The sequence below is a fragment of the Salminus brasiliensis genome, chromosome 1 (assembly GCF_030463535.1).
Source record: "Salminus brasiliensis chromosome 1, fSalBra1.hap2, whole genome shotgun sequence".
Lineage (NCBI taxonomy): Eukaryota > Metazoa > Chordata > Actinopteri > Characiformes > Bryconidae > Salminus > Salminus brasiliensis.
Window position 1 is genome coordinate 65,901,181 of NC_132878.1, and position 17,788 is coordinate 65,918,968.

General features: G+C 38.6%; 1 protein-coding gene across 2 annotated transcripts in view; it reads left to right on the forward strand.

Moving 5' to 3' along the window:
- The window catches only part of LOC140561616 (serine/threonine-protein kinase D3-like), a 64,123-nt gene that overhangs the window by 2,074 nt on the left and 44,261 nt on the right, over nt 1-17,788 (forward strand). The window lies entirely within an intron of this gene.

Consider the following 17,788-nt stretch of genomic DNA (forward strand, 5'->3'; position numbering starts at 1 on the left):
TTGACATCATACATTCTTTGCAAAGTATAGGTATTGGCATATCCTTTACACTGGTATGGCACTAAAATCATGCTTATTTGTGGCAGAACATGGAGTCATGGATGTCTTAGTCATATTTTTATGTTAGTCTTTAGCCTAGACAGGCTACTGCGCTGCTACACGTACACAAAGTTGGTACTGATTTTATTCAGTTCTGTTTTTACTATTTTGCACAATGTAGTTCTTATTAAAAGTGAATGAATGTCCCAAAATAATAAGCTGCTGTTTACTTACAAAAATAGGGTTGAAGTTCTTGAAGTCACTAAACACCAAACCAACCATTAATTACTAGAGTATTTATTGGATTACTCTCTACTATCATAAACACCACACCAGCTCATCCCGGAGGTATTGAGTGGAGCTCCATCACTCAGAGAACGCAGTGTCTCATTCTATTGTCAGTTTTAATAGAAAATTAACTAGCGAGACAGGGTGTCTGGATACCTTTGGCTATATAGTGTAGGTCAGAGCGTTATATTCAGGACAACATTTTGTTCCGTGATACAGGATTCAGTATCGTAAAGCACTAGCTATAACCTGTTACCAATATCATTAATAATGGTTTACCAGTTTAATTATCAATTGTTAAATAATGAATGAATAAACCCCCCTCATTAATATTGTAACACAAATGAAAGAGCAGTAACAGGCGTGAATTAATATTTGAGTGCAAGTCACCCTGCATGCAGAGACATCTGTGACGTTTTTCTGTTCATCTCCTCTTACAGGAGATAACAGATAATAAGCAAATACATCTTTATTTAAAACACTCCTCTGTGATTGTGTTATCTGCCTGGGTCAGTGGCTGTTTATCAGTTTAATTTTTTAACCAAAGTCATTTTTCTAGCCATGTGATAGTGTTTCAGTGAAAATAATGTTGGTGTTCATCACAGATTTGTAGACTCGAGGCGTTTTGATGAACTTCAGTTGCTTATAGGAACAGAGCCAAAGAACACTTCAGAAGGTGCCTTAAAAAGGTGTCCAGTGCAGTGCAGTGGTTTGTAAAATGCATAGTGTCATAGTGCACAACTAAGGTGCAGTTGTAGTCAAATTTTAATCAAAAGGAACCTTATTAGATGTGGAAATATGACTTTTTACAAATGATTTATTTATTTATTAAAATTTAACCCCAAAACACTTTTCTGAGCACATCTTGGATATTGTCAGTAGGCAGAGAACACTGACCCAAACTTAATGTTTTATTACAAAGAGAATCAGTTCAGTTCATTTAGAGTATAAAAATACTGACTCTGCTTTTATTGGCTGGTTACAGCCTAGACGGCTGACCAAAGCCACAGATTACAGCCTAGTTCTAACACTATAAAAAAACACTATAATAATCCTCCAGTCTTACCGGATAGTGTTGCTGTCCTCTCATTGTGTCCTCTAAGTGCGATGTGCTGCTGAAGCAAGCTGAAGAGATGGTAGCTGCTTAGCTTTTTGTTAAGCCGGTACTTTGCCTATTGATGTGTGTTTAGCTCCGGGTTGGTAGTCAGCAGAGGTGGTCCAGTTTTTAAGGGAGGGAGCGAACACTAGAGAATAAAAAAAATAGTCGCATCAGCTAACATTTGCTTTTAGCCTAGTGTGGGTCCCCAGTTGCTCCCTTCGGCTTTCGTGCGTTTGAGCAGACTTTGGCCTAGCTTTCGCTAGTGGGCTGGCTGGATGTAAATTCTAGGGATGAAAGTATAATATGTAAAGATTGTAACGAAACAGCTTTGGTGGTTCCGGATATTCTTTTGAAGCAGGAAACATCAGAGGTTAAAGCTATGTCACTATGCCAGGATAAACTCAGTTTAAGGTGGTTAACGTGGTTCTCAAATACATGATGAAGACATTTAGACATTTACTGGACTTAAACACATCCAAATAAATGAACGTCTTGAATGAAGTCCTGGCACAGTAACTGAATAAAGTAACCTACTAAAATATTAACCTGAATATTTTAGAAGGCTAAGCAGCATTTACATGACATATAAACAGCTGCAGAGTTTTTTTTTTGGTGGTGGTGTTGTGTGTTTTGGGGGGGGGGGCAGTTTCAGTTTCTGTTATAAACCAGGTGGTTCAATGAGCGTTTTTTCTGCGTATGTTTTGACACTCCTGGCCCTCTCTGTTGTTTATGGCAGGGCAGGAAAGCATGGAGACCAAACGGAATGATGTCATATGCGGGTCAAAACATGACCTGCATCCTGTGTTGTTGTGCTTGTGCTGCTGCAGGAAAGGGAGAGTCACTGGAATGAAAGTGTTTGGTAATTCTGGCCAGTTTGTGTAATAAATAATGACTTTGGCTTGTGTTTGACCTTGTGAAAAGGAAGGGTCACTCCGTTCAGAAGGGTTGAGCCCTTTTAACATGAAGTGGTCATCAGAGAGAGCTGCAGCCTGATTCCAAAAGGTTACATGGAACTACTGTTGTACCACTGCGGGTATATTATCCTGTTTCTCTGTAAGCATATTGTTATTGCTACACCGCCCAATATGATTCACATATGTGTCAGAAGTATTTCAACACTGAGCTGTTCTTTCTTAACATTTCTTGCTCACATGAGCCATGCATAACCAAAATCTACATTGCCTTTAATATTTTTTGAAAATAATAATTTTTTTCTGAAAATAATTGAAAATGGAGTATTGTAATTGGTTGCGTTATTTAAAATCGACGGAGCTCAAAAACGAGGTGCTTTTTTATTCAGATGTATCACTTAAGCTGACCATTCTGACTGTCATGCTCAAACTATACAAACACACAGCTAACAACACCACATCACACAGTGTAAAGTTGTGCTACTTCAGATTCATTCTGTCTTCATTCAGGATTAAACTGCTACATACAAGCTCACATTAATGGATGTATTTCAATGTGTTTCAACATATTTAATCTAAAACGATAAAAAATTGTTCATGTGTACCAGCATTAGCTTAGCATCTATTAGGGGCGCTACCAGAAATGAGCATTGGGCCATGTTTTGACATTTATGGCCCAAACCGTTGTTTTTCTTAAAATTTAATGCTATATATATATATATATATATATATATATATATATATATATATATATATATATGAATATAAAGAATATGTTTAAAAAAACAAAAAAACAAACCCAATGTAAGCCAATGAGCTACTTGTTGCTATGAAATTTGAATCTGACAGTGACTGTCACTGTGTGACTTTACTGCTTGTTGTTGTTCACATGCTCTGTATAATTAATCCAAATCTCTGAAGTATACAATTGGCCAGTTTTCTAGACATGCTGATGATATCTGCCCAGGAGATTGCATTGCGGTGCGATACTATCAAGATAACGATTACATATAATATCATCCACCCTTATATTGAACCTGTGTATTTTTAGGGTTTTGGCTTTTTCCAGTGTAGTCCATGTACAATGTGTGTGTGTGTGTGGGAGGGAGGGGGCAGTCCCTTAGGTCTACAGGAAGTCAGGGGGAAGTTCCCCTCCCCTGCCGGTCGCCGTTCTGTCCCGTTGGACTCCAGCAGACCTGAATCTGAGTATGCGGAGCGGAGAGGAAGAGGGGAAGAGGAGGTGGGGAACTGTTCAGATCATAGTCGTTTGGTGTGGGACATCTGGGGGGGAAGGCCCGCTTACTCAGCTGGAGGTTTTATTACCTCAGCAGCGGGAGGAAATTTCATATGAAACTCTTTTACTCAGACTCATATTTGAGTGTGATTGTGTACGCACTGCTTCTGGGAACAGTTTGAACAGTGTTAGACTTTGAAATGATTGAAATGCACGAGGTCTGTGTACAGCAATGACAGTTTAATTCCGTGTGACTTCCGTGTGTCAAAAACTGGCGTCAAAGGTTGGCCTTAGTTTTACTGAAGCAGGGGGCGAATATATATATATATATATATATATGCACACCATCTGGCCCTTCAGCTGATCCAAAACACAGCAGCACGACTTGTCTTCAGTGTTCCTAAGCTCAGCCGTGTCACTTTGTCTTCTTCACCTGCTTCCTGTAGCTACACACATCAGATTCAAAACACTGACGCTGACCTACAAAGCCAGAAATGGACCAGAGCCTACTTGACCCACGGTCCTTCAAGAAACGTTGAAGACAGGCACCTACACCTTTTCTCTTATGGCATCAAGGTGCTAGAACCAACTTCCTCTGGATGTCTCACAGCTGTGATTTGCGTGCTGTCTTTAAACTGCAGCAGGAAACTCATGTCTTTCAAGAGCACTAATCTTGCACTTATTGAAGACCTGTGGTTGCACTTAAAGTCATACACTGTCATAGTGTAGTGTATGTATCTAGTTGAGGAGTACTGGCCATCTTTTATAGCTTGGTATCCATGATGACTTAAGCTTAGTCTTTGGACTCTACAGAAGCATCATTGGGTGCACACTACCAGTGCTTTGGGACATGCTTTAGGTCTAGCAGAAACATGCTTGGATGACTATAGCTGACCCTTACTATGCTGGACATCACCTCTTCTATATACATTTGTGGCATTTGGTCTGATGCTTTTAGGTGAATGTAGTGTTAGCAGTCTGGCCCAGTGACTATTATTGGTGTAGCATGGTGTGGTTGTCTGGCTAGAAAATTGAACACCAAACTTCCACACCAGCAACCACCTCCCAACCACTTCCCTCTGGTAGAAGACTCAACACTTTCAAAGCCAGTCCAACTAGACATCTTATTCTCTCGAATACTTGTCAGCAGTCTGTGTACTTGTCTAGCTTGTTTATCACAGTACATGTTGTACATTTCACAAACATGTATCTCCATTTTTGTCTGTTGTTTTAAGTTTCTCCATGGTTTGAACCGTGTAGCTGCTCTGTACACTGTGCACACTGTGTGAAGAATGCTGGATGAATGGAGCAATAGAAATGCTCTAAATTACTTGGAATAAGGTCTTATTCTACCTTAACTTCCATTTAAAGTTAAGAACATGTTAAGTCACCATTTTGGAGATTTCATTGGACAGCAAATCTGTCAATTTCGATTCTTTATACATGTGTCGTAATGACTGAAATTAAGTGATTCAGATTCTGTTTGTTGTGTTTAGTGAATACGTGAGGCTCTGTTTCCCTCACTGACATGCTTCTTGTGCCAGCGTACTGCTGTCACTGATGGCAATATGATAAGCATCAGTAATCTCTCACATGTTCTTGCAACACACTGAAAGGAGAATGTAGGTTTTGTAGTAGCTTGAGGATAAACACTCTGAAACGAGGAGTTCACCCAAAATCCCATCTGATCCCTGTTTTCTAGATGCACCACAGTTTTTAAGGCCAATATATAAAGTTTCAGTATTTTTTGCTTTTTGCCTCATCAGTGACTGTAATAATAAATTATGTAGGATCTATTCATTTATGTGTAGCATGAAGTCCTGCTTTTCTTTCAAAGCTCTACATGTTGCCGTTGTGATTTAGTTCATATGTTTGATTCATAGGTTTCATTTGGTTTCGTAGTTCATGGGTTTTGTAGACGGGGCGAAATAGAGCACGTCAGGATTTTTAATTGGCTCGAGAAAACCAGTTTGCATCAGTGAAACACACCTGCAGTGGGATTTGTTGTAGAATAGCAGTAGCTGGTTAGCTTGTTAGTAACATCAGGTTTGCTGTTGTAGGCTGTGGAAATACTTCATACGAGAGCACAAATCAGAGCTCATTTCCACCAGGACATGAAGATTTCTCTATGGAATGCCTTTGATGTGGCTCCCCGAATATGGTGATAGTGATACTGAAGTAATATGAAAAACATAATTGAGAGTCCATACCATATACATATGTTGAGTAAGATAAAGCAAACCTGGTATAGAGTAGGTGCGTAGAGCTCTTTGAGTGAAAAGCATAAAAAATCTTTTTCCTTGTCCTGTAATGGCAAATAATGTTGCATTAATCATCATCATATAGCACTGAAATTGCATGTGTGTGTAAAACTTAATTACAACAACTTCATTTACTGGAAACCAACAATGGATTTAATGCATTTTGTAACCAAACTCTTCACTCTGGTTTGCTAGCATAAATAAATATAGAAACCTTAGTATGATGTGGTTTAAGATCACCCTGTGTTATTTTGACCAACAGTATTTCCGTTTGCTGGATGACACAAATGCTTTAATTTGTACAGACACCCACAGAAACTCATCAGGAGCATTTGAAGTTGATCGTGTGTACAGTGTATTCACGTAGTGTTAAAGTGAAATGGTGTTACAGAGGTAGTAGTGCTGTGGTTTAATTGTGTTACAGTGGTAGGAGAATATAGTGTTACAGTGTAATTGCGTTACAGAACAAGGAGGATATGTTGTTACAGTGTGTTACAGAACAAGGAGGATGTATTGTTACAGTGTGCTACAGAGGAAGGAGAATGTATTGATACAGTGTAATTTTATTACAGAGGTAGGAGAATGTAGTGTTATAGTGTAATTGTGTTACAGAGATAGGAGAATGTAGTGTTACAGTGTAATTGTATTACAGAGGAAGGAGAATGTATTGTTACAGTGTGTTACAGAGGAAGGAGAATGTATTGATACAGTGTAATTTTATTACAGAGGTAGGAGAATGTAGTGTTACAGTGTAATTGTGTTACAGATGAAGGGGAATGTAGTGTTATAGTGTAATTGTGTTACAGAGATAGGAGAATGTAGTTTTACAGTGTAATTGTATTACAGAGGAAGGAGAATGTATTGTTACAGTGTGTTACAGAGGAAGGAGAATGTATTGTTACAGTGTAATTGTATTACAGAGGTAGAAGAATGTAGTGTTACAGTGCAATTGTATAACAGAGGAAGGATAATATATTGTTACAGTGTGTTACAGAGGTAGGAGAATGTAGTGTTACAGTGTAATTGTATAACAGAGGAAGGATAATGTATTGTTACAGTGTGTTACAGAGGTAGGAGAATGTAGTGTTACAGTGTAATTGTGATACAGATGAAGGGGGATGTGGTGTTACAGTGTAATTGTGTTACAGAGGTAGGAGAATGTAGTGATACAGTGTAATTGTGCTACATGGGTAGGAGAATGTAGTGTTACAGTGTAATTGTGATACAGATGTAGGAGAATGTAGTTTTATAATTTACTGGTTGCAGCTTCCTGTGATAGTATCAAAAAAGACCAGTATTTTAATATTGTTTATGATTACCAAAACATTTATCATGTAGTCTTTCTTCTGACCACCAGGTAAAGTCTAACTGAAACTAGAACAAATGGTATTCCCCTATTTCATACAGCAGTCAAATAAGCCTCTGTGCTCCAGCAGAGAGATTGTGCTGCCTTTACACTTTAAATAAAGCCCTAGGTGTGAGAGAGCACACTGTGTTGGCCTACACATTAATATGCAATACAAGGTCATTACCTGTTTAATGGGTAAACTGCTCTCCTGGAGAGTTTGGAGAGGCTGAAGTCTCATGTGGTTACTGTAGCAGGAAATGTGTGTTCACATCTACATCAGATTGAACACTGTCTGTTCAGTGGAATTCAGTGTCATGTGTTATTAAAGATAGTGTTGAACATAACTGCTGTAGAAGACATATAAGATATATAAAGTATGTTTTGACCCCCTCCCAATCTGATCTGAGTACCATAATGCTATAAAGCAGCAGCTATAAATCCAATCCAATATGTGTATTTTTACAGATAATAAAGCCACATCATTTAGATAAAATAGTGTATTCATAATGTGACTGATTCTGGACTGATTGGTTTAAGGGGTATTTCATAGTCTGTGCTTATGCTCACATCATTTGTGATATGTGCATCGTTGTATAGCCTCTGAACTTTTATGTTTTGAGATACTTATGTGAAAGGACCAGTTTTTATTATCGTAGATTTTCATTTCTTATTCTTTGCCTCTTGAATATGAGGATAGTGACCTGGAGTTGCAAAACAATTAGGATTTCTGGACCGAATCAAAGCTCAGATCTACATTAAGCTCATTGTTTCTCAGGGTGAAAATGGCATTTTCAATTCCTCTCTTGGAGGTCGCTTCCTCTTATTGAGAGTGATAAGTGTTTCTGGAGAAGAATGTGCTCACTGTAGTGTATATGTGGCGTAATGTGTTATGGAGGCCCATGGGTGGAGGAGGCTTCGGTATTATGCGGAGGACGAGGTCGAGACAGGAGACGGCTGGACCAGGCTTCAGGATCTGGGTCACAGCAAAATCACCATTGTTGAGCGAAAGGAATTGTTCAGTGAAAAATCTAATTGATTTCTTCCGACTGTAGTCAACCATCCAATACATGTTTGGTGTCTAAACTTTGCTTTATTAGTTTTGTACTGTAGCTATGAGGCTAATGTAGCTTAAAAACAATGAAAGCCTAAACCCCACCAAGAATCATGGTAATATGTACATACTAATAATAAGACTCATGCTAGCTGCATGTCAAAATCATCGACATTGCTCTCTGATAGACTTGCTTATGTGGTTTCTCACACTGTATGACTCACTGTTATCTGGAAACATGGACAAACATGCATACAAACAGTACCAAACAGTAGTGTTAGAGAGAACACTATGTCACAGAGTACCAGAAACCGGCTATATTCGGATTAAGAATTTTCCGGATTACTGAACGAAGATGAGAGAATTTTTTTGTTTCATTGCTTGTCACCCTGCAGACTAACTAATCTGCCCTTTGCTATAGTTAGAAATCACTGCCACAACATGCCAGTTCTGAGTACTCCAACAACAAAGACCGTTCTGTTAAAGAACAACTACCCCCACCAAGATGGAACATATGTGTGCCTTTGCCAGTGTCTTTCTTAGTAAACTATGAATTAGGCCTGGGATATCGGCCAGGCTAATTCTGAAGTGGTTTAAAACATCATATTGACACATTTCTCCCAGATGTAGCTGATCATCCAACACATGTTTGGTGTCTGAAGGTTGCTTCTTCAGTTGCGCACTGGGGCTTCAAGACAAATGTACTTTGCCTAATTCATTCACACCTGAATCATTACCTCAAACCATGTTGAACTGCAATAGACCTGCTCATGTGATTTTTCATGCTGTATGACACACATTTATCCATAAAAGCAGACAAAAGAGTGTTAGCCGCACTCTCTATGGAGCATGAATTCTGCCTGTAGTTTTATAGATAAATGTGTCACACAGTGTGAACAGCTTTGACCGATCGTTTACATTCGGGGTACATTTCATTCTTTACCTGATTATTCCTTTAGCCAGTATTACCTGAAAACACAGATGTTTGTGTGAGAAATGGTAAGGAAATGCTGATAAGAAACACACACTTTTTATTAATCTGAGGGGTCAAGTCGAAGTGAAAGAGTTTATAAAGGCGAGTGAGAACAGAGGACAACATAGTCTGCAGAGTTAGAAATGTTTTGACTGGTGTCAGTTCAGGCAGATTCTAGCGGTCTGTGGATTCTTGATGCTTTCAAAGATGACCGGTTGTTGCTCTGCGTGCCAATGTGAAACAAGCCCTCTTCACAGTGGAGTTTCTGTCTGTGTGTGTGCGCCTCGGACAAGATACTTTTGTTCTTGCCGATGGCCACGAGGCATAAAGCCACTGGGAAACAGCTTCATTCTGGCTCAGTCCACCCCATGCTCTGCTTTCCTGCTCTCTGCATGACACACGAAAAGACACCCAGTGGCTTATGCAGTTATGAACTGGAATAGGAGTCATAAACTATCATTAATTAGGCAATCAGAGATGTCCCAATGTGCATTTATGTTTGGTTCATATCAAATACATGATATACATGAGTAATAATTGCTTTTAATGAATACTGTTGTCTTTAGAGTTGTCATTAGGAATGATATTAGTAATAAGGTGATCATTTTCGGTTACAGTTAATTGAGTAATCAGGGATTAAGGAATGACCTGGTCAATAACAAATTATGTGGATAATAGGGATGTAATTATACACTAAATTAGATACTACACTGAGATTAGAAACTAGATGGCATGTATACTAGGGATTGCCAAGGAGACTTCTATTTTTTTGCTTAGCCTTTTATTCAAGTAAAAGGTATATTTTGTTATTGCTCAAGTAATTGATTAATGTCAGTCTTTTTTGACATACCCCCAAAGTCATGTACCACAGTCTGGGATTTCCTGCTCTACACATTTTTAATGCGTCACAAATAGAGTGCTTTAATATGTGCCTTGTGTCCACATGTTAATGATAATATAGTAATGTTTGCACCATACACACAGCTCACATATGTTTTCTAGGGTCACACAATTTTTAACTGTATTATATTTTAAGTTAAGTAAGATTTTTGATATTTTGTAGATAAGCCCAAAATCCCCCTAAAATCACAACCCATAGATTTGTAGTTAAAAGCCTAGTCATTTTGAGTGTGAGTGTTTGTACAAAATAAGCCTTCTCTGCCCACTTTACTGTGACAGGCTGTTCCCGTATGCATAGTTTAGATCTCTGACAGTGGTTTCCGTGAAACAGGGCAAATAAGAGAGCCTTTGGAAGGAACTTAATCACATTGTGGCGATACTGTAACTATAACTGTAGATACAGGTTTTTAACTGTGTTTTGTAATTTCACCTTTTAATCCAAAACATTAATAATAACATGCAAATCAGTTATTGGTATTGTGATGTTAAAAGTGATTAGTGTCACAGTAACACATTCTCTCATTCAGAAATGAGGATTACCAGCATGTTTGACAGTTTGTGTGAAATGTGGCATGATTGCACTTGTCCCTGATTTGCGTGTGCTGTTAATTCATAACAGAACACCACCTTGCAAAAACATAACACTTGGACCGACTGATCTCACTGTCAGTAAGAAGCTGAAATGGATTGAATATTGTGTCCAGCATCGTTTATATTTTTGGTGACATAAGCAAGGCGTCAACACATTCTACACAAAAATGAGAGAGGTTTGGATTGAGCGTCCTGACAAACATTACAGCTGCGGTTGAAATACTGTATGCTGTATAATAGGCTATATCCACTATTGTGCAGTGATTTTGAAAGTGGCTCAGCCAGTCAGATGAATAAGATAAACTATGATTTAAAAGAAGAATTGAAGCCACACACTCAACCTTACAGTTTGTGTCAAATGCTGGACTACTTGTGATTCGTTTTCTTTCACTTTTCTTTTGCCATTGTTTTCAACTTTACCAAGCAGTACTTCTGTTTTTGGGGTCTGTAGCTCAGATTTTCGGTCTTTGACGTAGCGTGCCAAAAGCCGCGGAACGCTGGTCATGAATATGCATTAGCTCATTAACATGTGAATATTGATATAATTTTACAGAGAATATGTAAAAATGCTTCAGCAGTAAGAGAGAGTGGCTTGCTGATCAGCACCACAATGATTTTATAAATGGGTCTTCGTTACTGTGCCACATATGTTGCATAGCACATAAGAAAACCGCCTTTCAAAAGGCTTCATTAAAAAAAAAATAATGATTGATTCATTGAGAATGTAAATTTTATTCATTTTGTGTTGAGAAATCGAGTTTCTTGAATGATTCAGCCCTATTGAAGTAGTGAACACTGTTGACTGTTTGTCCCAATTGACTGAAACTGGAGAGAATAGTGTGAGCACACAATTGTAAGTGTGTGCATTAGGCTGGGAAATTCCCTGTAGGCTGTCACACACCAGCTGTTCAAAGTCATTGTTTTGAAGGAAATCATTTAGCATAAATTAAGTAAATGCGCTCAGCTCAGTTTCACGTGTTTACAGGTCGGATGAACTGGTGTTCTTTGTTTTTTAAGGTGTTGTGTGGATTCTTCAGATGCAGACGCCAACCCATGCTTTATGCCTCGAAGCTTGTTTTAATTGCTGTCTTGGACTTGGACTTGGACTTTTTTTGATGTTCTTGGTGTTCCTTCATCGTCTGAGAACACAGTACGTCACTCCTGAAGAATGGGCTGAGTTGATGTTTCATTTAGCAGCTGATTCACTTCTGACCATTCCTGTTCTGGTTCAGTTGCGTTGACTCCTATTGACTATTCCACTTCCTCACGTTAATGTTGAATTAGGTTAATGACAACGTGAATGGCCAGTAAATGGGAAAATCCCAAGGTCAGGAATGTTTATATTAACTTGCTCAGGTAGCTTACAGAAAAATGAAAGTCATTTATGGGAATAAATAGCCAACAAATAACTAATCCACTTAGGTTAGGAAATCTAGTGGTTTATGGGTACAATAGGAAGTGCATTTCTGAGTTTTGGAGCACTAAACGACTGCATGCATCACAATAAAAAAGGACAGATTTAGACTAATTATGGAGAGCCTGTTACCAACAACAGCTACAACTACATAAACAACATAGTAGGAATGAGCTGATTGGATTTTAGCTTATCACACTGTACTATCTTAATGTATTAATCAAGGAGGTCTGGGTCAGCCCCTTATCACCTTCATCATCAGTATGTGAGGAGTGGTTCAGCCATGACTGCTTTTTTCAAGGCTGCCAATCAGAGCTGAGGTCATTTACATGTTTCAGTCTTCATCATTAGACATAGTTACAGAAACAGCCTATGTAATTCTAAGGGATAAAGAGTGGTTAAAACAATGGAAAATGAATCATAAATGCATTTGCTAGATAAAATCATGCATGGAATAAAAGGAGATCAGAAGGAAACATCAAAATCCAATTGTCACAGGCCCTAATTGAATTCAGTAAACTATGTTAATTGCATTAAAACTAATTGTAACTTTTTTATGTTTCACTGTTGTTTATGTGTTCCAACTTCTTTTCCATCATTTGATGCCTTTAATATGAGGCATGTAGCTTGATTTTAACAGCACTTTGTCCAGTAAATATTGCGTAGTCTTGCTGTATATTTCAGCAGTGTTTGCTGAGTGCTACCATAAATGGAGTACCACAGAAACTCCACTATGAAATATCTTCCTATTTTTGAGCCAGTAGGTGTATGATGAGGTCCTGTATGACCAGACAACTCCTCCTCTAGGCTCTTGCTCTTTCAGATTGATTGGTTAGCGTGCTTGGTATTATTTTTGAAGTGTTCTGGGTGCTAACGCTCTGAATTATGTTGTGGTCTGATAACCCTGATTCAGAGTCCGGGTTAGGGCTGGGTAGCCCAGGTATGGCACTGTTGTGTGCTGCACTGGCTCATGACTTTGGCTTTCATTGTGTCTCTTTTTTACCACAGAGTGTAGAGGACCATTATGACCATGTATGGTGGTTGGTGTGGCGCAACAGATAATACCACTACCTGCTAGTGAGCTACCTCACCACGTGGGAGACTGGGGTTCGATTCCCAGTCTGGGTGACTGTGCTGCGCTACACCAATAAGAGTCCTTGGGCAGGACTCCTAACACTACATTGGCAGACCTCTGTAATACGAGTAACCTTGTAAGTTGCTCTGGATAAGAGCGTCAGCTAAATGCCATAAATGTAAATGTAAATGTAAATGTTGAGGACTGCATTGTGTCATGAAACAATATCATCCTCAAATGAAGCAAGGTTTCCGCTGTGCAATCTTGATCGTGAACTAAATGTTCACTAAATGCTTTTTAAAATAGCTTATAAATAATGTTTTATAATACTATATTTATACTTGATGTAGTTTTATGTTGATCTAAATCCAAGACACTTTCAACAAAACAGCCATGCTTTTAATGCGTTGTGTTTCATATATATTGAAGATATACTGTTAATATATTTTGTTGCATTTCTAATCTGTAATATACTGTGTATTTAAATATGTGATGGATAGGGGTGTAAGAACATATTGATTTATTGAAGAATCATGATATGCTTTGTAATACTGTGTCGATTCTCAAAAAACAGTATCAGTATTTAATTAATAGTTTATATTTTGAGTAGTAGTAGACAGTCGTTCATTTAGTGTTTTGTTTAAACCCTGACTGCTAGATAGCAGTGCTGTCTTCAGATCCTGTTGTTCTGTTCAGATTTTATGCACATAGGTGTTTATTTTTTATACTATGACTGTTTTCCTAAAATTACATTTATAAATAATTGCATTATATCATCTTGCTTATAGTATCACATACTAACATATTGCAATTGAATCATGACCCTGTATTGATAATAAATGCTATTAAGAATTCTTTAAGCAATAAACAGTGTTTCAGTGTTGGTAGAGCAGGGCGATTTGGTAGAAATATTATATCATGATATTTAAAGACATTTTCACTTTACACAATATTTATCACAACATTTGATTATGCAGATTAAATTCACCAGTATCTGCGCATTTTAAAAACTGTTAATATGCTCTCGCATATTAAGTACAGTTCAGTTTATTCTTTTTTTTTTTCCATACTCCCTCCAGTTAAACAGGACTAATTACACTCTCAACTATGTACTTATAAATATACGTAGTGTGTCATGATAACATTATCAATTATTATTATTATCAAATATTGTCATAAAGCCCTCCCTATATGTTGGTCTATATATAACTTATATATTGGTGTGTTTCGAATTAGAGATGATGCCATAGATAGCAGATACATCTGTCTGTGTGTGTGTGTTCTTATCAGTATCTGTCTGAGTAAATGAAGCCTATCTGCGTACTGCAAGAGCATATGGGGTTTGGAGTTAACTCAATGTAGCAGCAGCTCACAGTGGTGTGTATCTAGGTAGTCTATGTAGTTTCCTCATGTGATAATGATTTAGAGCTTAAAAGAACATTTATGTTTTTGCCCAAAACATCTAGAAGAACATCTAAAGATTCTCACCATTATCTACTACTATTAGTTATAAAACTAATGTCTAGTGTCTTCCCTGTGATGAACAGCAGGTTTTTCTCAAAATTGGGTTGACAGAATTAAGATGTTAAAATTGAGATCTGGGGGAATTTGCAGTCCAGAGCAACACCTTGAACTCTTCATCATGTTCTTCAACCCATGCTTGATCAATGTGTGTAGTGTGGCAGGACCATTTTCCTACTGAAAAAGTTCACTGCCATCTACAAAAAACCCTGCCACTGCCATGATGTACATTGTCTAGGTACTTGGTGTGGTTTAGATCAAATTGTTGCCAATGTAAATGGCTGGACCCAGAGTTTCCTCGCAGAACACTGCCTCCACTGGCTCCTCTGCTCACCACATGATGTTAAACTCTGATCGGTTTGACTCAGATATATAAAAGCTCTCCAGTAGAACCTTTTCAGTGTCTGCTGCTCCACCCTGTAACAAAAATAAAACTGATGTATAAAAAGCCCTTTCATTTGACTGTGGGTGTGTGCATTACATAAGCCCCTCCTCTTCCCCTCCACATTACTCTTGTTGGGCTGTATGCAGATGCCTTGTTGACAGTGGTGTCCACAAAACATGATACATGGGACCCCTGGACGAGATGAGAGTTGTATATTTGTAGTAATTTTACATTTCAATACTCTCTTTTAGATTTAAACAGCACGGGGGGTGGGGGGGCGGGGTGACAGCAGGGAGTGTGTGTGCTGTATACCCCAATGGCCTGGGGTTGTGGGTTCGATCTGAGAGAAATTATGCCCATTTTAACATTACTTTCTTATGGTTTAAGCTATATAGAAAGTTAGCAAATGGTAATCTTACTCCTTTGTTTGTATGATGATTACTTTTCGCCTGCAACTGTGTGTGTGTGTGTGTTTCCTCCGTGTATTCTGTATTCTATAGTGTAAGAAAATACTAAAATATGGAAGTATTGCCATATTATGTTTTGAAGAACTGTCTTTTCTCACACAGTATAGATTTGATCTGATAAGTAGTTTACATGTAAACTTTTGTTGCAGACAGTGGTTCATTTTGTGGTGTGTTTAAACTCTGATAGATCGAACCCTAGATAGCAGTGTTGTACCTTGTCCTCAGATACCACTTGCATAAATTGGCAAAAACGTCAAATTGGCTATGCTGAACTGCCCCTAGGTGTGAGTGAGCGGGAGTGTGTGGTACCCTGCGAAGGACTGGCATCCTGCCCAGGTGATATTTCTGCCTTGCACCTAATGTTTGTGGGTGGGCTTCTGATCCACCATGATTCTGACCAAGAAGAAGCGCACAAGATGATGGATGGGTGTTTCTATATGTATATATGTTTCTATATGTTTCTAGACGTCCCTTATACCTTAATGTGAAGTAATGTTGGTGTGTTTCTTTGTACTTTATAGTCACTTAGTGGAGTTATTTCTTGTGTGGGTAAACTGGTTCGGATCGTGTGTGTATTTGAACAGGAGCCGCTCAGGCTGTAAAGCTGTAAGCATTTATCTCTGAGTGTTGCGTCTCAGACAGACATGCAACCTCGTCCTGTATGAGGGCAGGAACTTCGGGGGTTTGGGGTCGGTGGGAGTCGTTACAAGGAAAGCTAAAGACACCCAGCTGTGTCTGCTCTCAGATCAGCTTCCTGTTTTTTTCCTCTCACACAAACCCAGAAGGCTGTGGGGGGGTGCAGGAGGCCGAACACGGTGCCGTTTCCGCTGCTGTGAGATCAGCTGTTATTCAACTCCTCAGAATGCTCTCACCTTACGCCTGACAGGAAACACACTACACCCTAAACACGGGGACTCCGCCAGTTCAGTTGAAAAAACAAAACGATGATGAATGAATGCACACTGCCTACTCGTATACTCTACGGTTTTATGGAATTATGTATATGATAATAACTTGCACAGTGTAGATTTAAGCATTATTAGACACCATAATATTTTTGTATTATATGTTTTGTTTATTATTTCCTCATGATATTGCAATACGGTTTGGATAGGAGGACTGTGCTAGAGTGGGGTATAAAAAAATGTAGTGGCTCTTTGGGTGTGTGGAGGGGCGTTTAGAGTTTGCTGTGGAAAAACGAAACGTTGCCTGATAAAGCCGTTTTTATGAATCCGCTGCTTCAGCTTGGGTATATGTGCACTTGACTCCCATCTGATTACGCACAGCTGGAGGTTGTGTGTATGTGTGTGTGTGTGTGTGTGTGTATGTGAGGGTGTGTGGGCGTTTTTTTTTTTTTTTTTTTTTTCTTTTTTCAAAGAGGTTGCTGTAGTGTGTTTCCTCTCTTACCCTTGCAGATGGACGAAGATGCTGTTGCTATTGGATGCAGGTTGAGGATCTGTAAGAACTGAACTAAAAGATACATTGGTCTTTGTCTTAGTCATTAGTCCTATGTAAAAGTGGGCAGTATGGTACAAATTTAATGTTAAGGATGTACAGTCAGGTCTAATACTTGGAAAGCGACACAAATCTTGTGATTTTGCCTCCACCTCCACACCACCACAGTGGATTTGAAATGAAGCGATCAAGATGTAATCGAGGCTACTGAGGCTTTCAGGTACTGAATCCTCTGTAGGGAAGCTTAAGGGCTAACAGAGCTAAACTATGTTTCCTGCTGATGAGGATTTGTCGTCTTCCATGAAAATGTATTTTATCTTCATGGTAATTTGTCATTAAACATATTTCCACTGTTTCTGAACCAAATTAAAATCCGGAAGATCACTTAACATATAGCTAGTACCAGTTAGAGTGGTTAACATCCAGCCAACATCATCTAGATGGGTTAACAATTACCTAACATCAGCTAGAAGAGTTGACATCTAGCTAACATCCGCTAGCGTAGTTCACATCTAGCTTGCTAACTTCAGCGAAAAAGTTGAACATCTAGCTAACATCAGATAGAAGAATTAACACCTAGCTTACCTCAGCTAGAGAAGTTAATATCTAGCTGACATCCAACTAACTTCATCTAGAAGGGTTAACATCTAGGTACCATTAGCTAAAGTAGTTCATGTGTAACTAACATAAGTTACGGTAGTTAACATTGAACTAACGTTATAGCTAGAGTAGTGACTGTGAGCTACCTTGAACGGTTAACCCATTGGGTCAGACCG